Genomic DNA, 7,045 nt, shown 5'->3' with positions numbered 1-7,045 from the left:
ACCACATCACCAACATGAGCATGATCGCTGTCGGTCAGAAACCTTGCAACTCCATAATCCAACTCTCTATGCTGTTTGCTTTTTTGTACATGAATGCCTGACCACTAAAGTAGCAAAAATAGACGCTCTGCAGGCTCACAACACGATGTGATGCAACGCATTTATATTTTTTATTTCATTACAGTTTTGAGGATATGAGGTTCCTGGGAATTATAAGGATGATTAAACTGTCACACAAGGAGTGCTGGCGGTGGGGACTTATTTTGTCAGAAGCTAATGAAAGGCTGGTTGTGTGCGTTGTGTGTTCATATGTGTTGTGTTGTGTGTTCTTGGGTGTCTTTCTGGAGTTTGTTGTGAAGCGCCAGACAGTCACTATTCAGCTTAAACAAAAACATAAAAGTTTATCGTCACTGTCGGGCAGAATCCTTGTATCTCCAAGTTTCAAATGTGTATGTTTTTTTGTTTTTTGCAAAATAAAGCCCTTCATCATACTACGCACACGTGTGCTTGTAGATCGGCTGTATTCAAAACAAACGGTTTTGGACATACAAGGTTTCCACCCGACAACAACATTATGAGGGGTAGAGGTAACATAGGCAGGAGGTTAGGGTTCAAATAAAGGAAGGAAACAGTGCTTTCACTGTCTGTAGGTTTGCCTTACGTTGCCTGTGCGAAAGTGCAGCCGTGAACAAACACAAGAAGCTACCTTGTTAAAGCACAGAAGGTTGGAGAACCAAGTAGCCTACATTTAGATATTTCAGTAACACTTGCTATGCATATTCTATATCTAATAATTCATTATAAACATACTTGTTAATGCATTCTAAACCATTCCATCCCTGTCGGTTTGGAACACGGATGGTTTGCTACAGGCATGTGCAAAGATAGACATCAAAGGGGGCTTGAGACCCTGCCCTTTTATCAGTCTGTAAAAAGTGCCCTCTCCAGACCATGCCGTTTATACTATGGTGAAAGAAATGCAAATGCCCACTTTCCATACCATACCTGAAGGCAGCATTCAAGAGAATTGCCTTGTCCAAACTCTCCTGAACTTGAATGCAGGTGTAGAAATCCATGCTGTTACGCCACATTTCCAGTATTGACTTGATGATGCTTAGTTCCGTGTGCCGTGTGGTATTACGCACAGAAAATAGCCGACCTCCGACCCGTTGTGAGCTTGGAGGTCTGCAATTTTCGATATTTCAAAAGGCCCTTTTAGAAATGTCAGCCCCTGCCTATCTAACATTCTCTGCACGTCCCTGGTTTGCTAGTTGACATGCGAGGCCAGTGGGCGATGCTTGGCAAAGCCACTCTGTGTAGCATTCTGTGTGTGTTGTGTGTGTGTGTGTGTGTGTGTGTGTATATGCATATGCGTGTGCCATGTGTGCGCGTGTGTGTGTGGTTGTTCTGAGGTGCAGCTACCAACTAAGTGGTGTTCAGTGTTTCTTTCCAACAGAGGCACATCAACAGCGACACCAATCTCCATCCAGGCCAGCTGATGATTGCCATCAATGATGCACTTTTGCACTCGACTTGCCCATCAAGTCGCTATTCACTGGCGCCCTCTGTGCTGATTGTTCATCAAGTGATTCTCCCTACCACCATATTTGATATAAACATGCAAAACAAAGACGTAATGCATACAATAAGAATAATCAGCGTACGATTTGTTAAATACTACTTCGTTGTCAGGGACGGAGCGCCGGGAGGTAGCACCTAAACCTAGCCTTAACCCTAACCCTTTACCCTCAGTAAAACAAACACTGAAAATCTAACCTGCAGACGCAGGTGAAAAGCTAACCTGGTGAATTGCTAACCTGGCGATGCTCTGTCCTCCCGTTGGGGATGCGTCCCCTCCGTAGTCCCGAGCTGCGGGCCGGGGCTAGTGAATGCTAACTGGCGCTCCATCCCCATGGAGGGGCCGTGCTGGACGGGACGGGGACACGAAAAGAGCTCTGCCTTGCTGGATCTACAAGCTCATAGCGCAGAATTTGCCAAATCCTTCCAGAAATTCACAATATCTCTGTGTGCTTGTGAATCAACAAACAAGCGATTTGAAACTCGTGTGCATATTGCAGAGGACAAAACAGTGATGGGAATCTGTCGGACGTAAGTCGGCCACAAAAATGTATTGTACCCTGATGTCATCAATATGACGTCATTCGACATTCATATGGGCACAAAAGCGTACAGAGATTTCCATACTGTATATGGGCAAAAAAGGGACACAGACCGACTGTACAGTTAAAGGGATATTACACTTTCAAAGTCATTTTATCGTCTAATCAGGCTTTTATGAACACCCTGAACAGTAATTTGCTTGATTCAATATTTAGATATTTGATGTAAATGTTACCAGGCCCGACACGCCCAGGCCCTCTTCACATACACACCCATTGTAACTTCAAACTCCATTTTAACCATGATAGATTCATTAAAAACACCCGTTGTTTTTTCTGTTGACTCATACTACCCTCTTAATACGTGAGCAGGCCGTCCTTTTTCGATAACTTTTTTCATTCATTTTTAATAATTATTTGGGAAAATGAAAAATATTTAATACAAAAATGGATTATTAAAAATAAATGAAAAAAGTTATCGAAAAAACATGGCCTGCTCACGTATTAGGAGTTGACAGGGTAGTCACCAGAAAAAAATAATGGTTGTTTTTAATGAATTTATCACGGTTAAAATGGAGTTTGAAGTTACAATGGGTGTGTGTGGGGAGAGGCCCTGGGCCTGGAGGGCCTGATAACATTTACATCAAATATCTAAATATTGAATGAAGCAAATTAAAAACTGTTCAGGGTGTTCATAAAAGCCTGATTAGACGATAAAATGACTTTGAAAGTGTAATATCACTTTAAGTTTCGGGGAGCCAGACGAATCTGCCATTGCAAAGTAAAATTGCCTAGCTATGCGAGGCTATAGCTATACAGGTACCCTGACAACATTTCTTAAAGATGGGGTGCCATGATTTCTTTTCTCCCCTAAAACATGATTATGATGATCAGGTATTATGATTAATGACTACTAGGAGGAATATTAAAAATCAAACCTCGGTTCGAAGTGAAGCGGTGGACAGATAAACATATTCTAGATGTACAGGACATATAAAGCCTATTCATTCTGAACTGAAATGACCATATATGGACATGGGACACACATTTTGCTTTTTGAAAAAGCCTATTCATTCTGGACTGATATTTTACACGTACGGGACAGGAAAAACCTGTTCATTCTGGCCTGGAGTGACCATATATGGACATAAGGTAACATACATTGTGTTTTTGAAAAACCCTGTTCATTCTGGACTGAGATCACCATAAATGGTAATTAAACAGACATTCTGTGGGACAGGAAAGACCTGTTCATTCTGGCCTGGAGTGACCATATATGGACATAAGGTAACATACATTGTGTTTTTGAAAAACCCTGTTCATTCTGGACTGAGATCACCATATATGGTAATTAAACGGACATTCTGTTTTTGAAAAAGCCTGTTCATTCTGGACTGGATTGACCATATATGGGCGTGATACACACAAATCCATTCATTGGAAGCGGTTTTCACCCGCACCGCTTGAAAAAAAATGCACAGAAAGAGTATAAATTGTGTTTTATGTTTGCCAGACCCATGAAATGGGTAGGCCTACATAAGCAAATGTCTGTCCGGGTTTTCTATATAAAGGGTATATATGATGATGACATGATGATGACATACCTACAAAAGGCATGATGTCATAAATGATGATGACAGACAGGGGGTCTGGCACAACCAGGTTGACCTGGTCTAGTTTTTATATGGTGACCCAGCTGAGGTTAGTCACACCCACAGTGTTGGGTCAGTGCAGTGAATGGTAAAAGGGGAGGGGATGAGTATATGATGACATTTAATCTGTGTTTTTCAGTTGTCCTTTTGACTCAGAGGCTTTCAGCTCTCAGGATGTAAACAAAAATACACCGGGAAGACAAATCTGCACACATGTGCATATCTCTTATATGGGCCATTCTGTCCATGACGCCAGTTACTTTGTGTAATCCTCAAATCCATTACATTGTCCAATCAGAAAAGGGAAAATGGTTGCAATTTTCTCCATTTTGCATAATAAAATGGGCAGTGTATCAATGACTTATTTTCACCACATGGACATACACACAAAGTCATATATTGGAGCGGATAACACAAAAAAATAAAAAATAAAAAATGAATGAAAATAAAAAAATAAAAATAAAAATGAAAATGAAGAATAAAAGAACATGGGTGAGTTTTGACTTTTTAGCTGGATATGTTTTTGTTATGTCATTAGTGGTTTTCATAGGGAACCCACTATTGTCCAAGATTTCTTTGCAAGCAAAGTGAAGCCGCTTTTTGCTAACCTTTGCACAAAGTGAATCTTTTGGTCATGCCACAGCCACACTTGACATCACAATATATAATATGACATTTTCCAGTGGATTTCTCGTGACCGGTGTAAGTGGAGCCACACTGCAATTCCCCAGAATTGCACCTTTCTGGTTCAGCTTATTGGCCGAAGGTTTTATTATCAACGTATTAGCTAATAACGGTGTGTGGCGTTGGAGGGCCTTTTCTCGCCGATCACAAGCTGCTCATACAGGCTCAAATGCCTCCAAAAAAGCCAGTCTGTGAAAGTGTTATGGTGACTTGTGACAGGTTGGCATCTTCACCTGCACAGCCCAGAATGTAGCGGCACAACACCATTTCCACTTAACGCCCAGGCAGGCAAATGTTTACTATCTGACTGAGTATGCCACCAGTGCAGTCTGTGTCTGGGATCTCTGGGAAATAATCGCTCATTCTCAGTGACTGACAGCTGGATCTTCTTTTTTTTTTACCCCTTTTTCACTATGATGGTAATTGATTCCTCCCCACACGTCTCTTGTCACAGCTGTGACTCAGGTGTCGAACCAGCCCGTCTGAGTAGGCTACATGTAGTGACAATTAGGGCTTCCCTCCCTGAACACGGGCCATCAAGGGCGATCTCTATTGGCGTCCCCGTCCCCACACATAGGGGACGCAGGTTAGCATTTCACCAGGTTAGCGTTCACCAGCGTCGGCAGGTTAGCTTTTCAACCGCGGGGGGGGACGACGCACCACGGGGGGTCGACGGAGCATCGTCAGGTTCGCATTTCACCAGCGTTAGTTTTACTGAGGTTAGGTCTAGGTGTTACCTGACAGCGCTCCGTCCTCCCGTCTCGTGGGGACCAGGGACGGGAGAATCGCGTCCCCGTCTTCAGGTGCTATGGCAGGTTAACACAAACAGTGCCACCTTTAAAAATCGACTTACCCATTGCCCTGCTGTTTTGTCATGTTTTGGCTATAAAAGGCACAGCTCGGGCAACTCAGGCAGTGGCAGGCCCCCAACGCGATTGCTGCCGTTCTGGAGCTTCCCGATGAGTATAATGGTGCACATCAGGTCTGTGGGGAAGATGGCCAGGAAGATGGCCATGACCATTTGGCCCCCCCAGATGGCATTTGCAATGGCTGCAGGGCAGCTAAGCACGACGTCCAAGTCCGTGCTGGGTTTGGGGCATGTCTGTTTAGCCGCATCGAGTTCAAAGCCCCCTAATCTGGGTTCCCAGAAGTTTTTCACTTTTTCGCCACTAGGGGGCGTGTAAAAGCCCCCCAAGAAGCCACAGCAATGGAACTCCCGATGGAAGAGCGTGAGAGCGGCGGCGTTGGCTGGGTCCTCCTCGGCCAGAACGTCATAGTACAGGGTGGTGTAGAGCTGCAACACCTTTGCCTTATCGCTTCTGGTGTAGGCGAGCACTCCGAGTACCGTCAAAGACGCAGCCAGGAAGGCCAGCAGAACAGCGAACACTTGGAGGGCGCGTCGACTCTCATTGTAGGCACTGAAGCCTCCAAAGAGAACCACGGCCAGCAACACTGGACCCAGTGTGATCAGGAAAGTCACACCGTTGACAAATGCACCTGACTCGATCATAGTGGTTACGATGTCATCCTTAGATCTCAGCCACAAGCCATGAGTCAACATGGCAATCCCCACCGAAAGCAACAATGTGTTGATAATGATTAGCATCCATTTGCAAAACTTGACATCTTCGTCCACTGCCATGATGATAAAGAGGTCTTCTTTTCTTCTCCGTCTCCTCTCAGTAGCTGATCTTTCACTATTACAAGAAAAAGCTTCACTTTACTAGAACAACCAATACTCTGGAAACCAACTGTAGGTCTTGCTTATTTTACTTCCATTTTATAGGGCATGTTGTGATGTCATTGCGTGATTATGCGACGTCATACCCAACCGATACACCCATAGATATAGGCATCTATGGAGATCGAGTTGTCCAGAACCACCGATCCGACCGCTATGTCCATATATGGGCAATTTGGGCATGCCCATATATGGGAAATGAATTCCGTCTCACTATTTATATCACTGCTTGTAAATAGTAGCAATACCACACATTTCTGCATGAGTTCAATGGAGCTTTTCCATTGTTTTCAGAGGGCCCACGCAGTTTCTGCAGGAACTGCATTTCTAGTTTCCACCTGCCACCCTTTGGACCTGACTTACATTAATAATTGCATCAGTGCGAAGTGAGCGCCGCAAACACGACACACGTGCATATCTCCTTGTATGGGTCGTTCTATCTGTGACGTCAGTTACTTTGTGTAATCGTCAAATCCATTACGTTGTCCAATCAGAAAAGGGGATTTTCTCCATTCTGCATTTAAAATGGACAATGGTGTATCAATGACTTATTTTCACCACATGGACATACCGGTACGGTACACACAAAGTCACCGCTCAAAAATAAATAAATAAAGAAAGAAAGAAAAAAAAAGAAAGGGAAAAAAAACATGGGTGAATTTTGACTTTATAGATGGATTTTTAGTTTTGTCATTAGTGTGGTTTCTATAGGGAACCCACTATTGTCTTTTTGCTAACCTTTGCACAAGAGAAAAGTGAATCTTTTGGTCATGCCTCACTTGACATCACAATATATAATGAATGGTAATGGTAAAAATAAACAATCCAGTGAATTGCTCATGACAGTG

This window comes from Nannobrachium achirus (assembly GCF_963921795.1).
Source record: "Nannobrachium achirus genome assembly, chromosome: 15".
NCBI lineage: Eukaryota > Metazoa > Chordata > Actinopteri > Myctophiformes > Myctophidae > Nannobrachium > Nannobrachium achirus.
Note: the sequence above shows the minus strand (reverse complement) of the source record.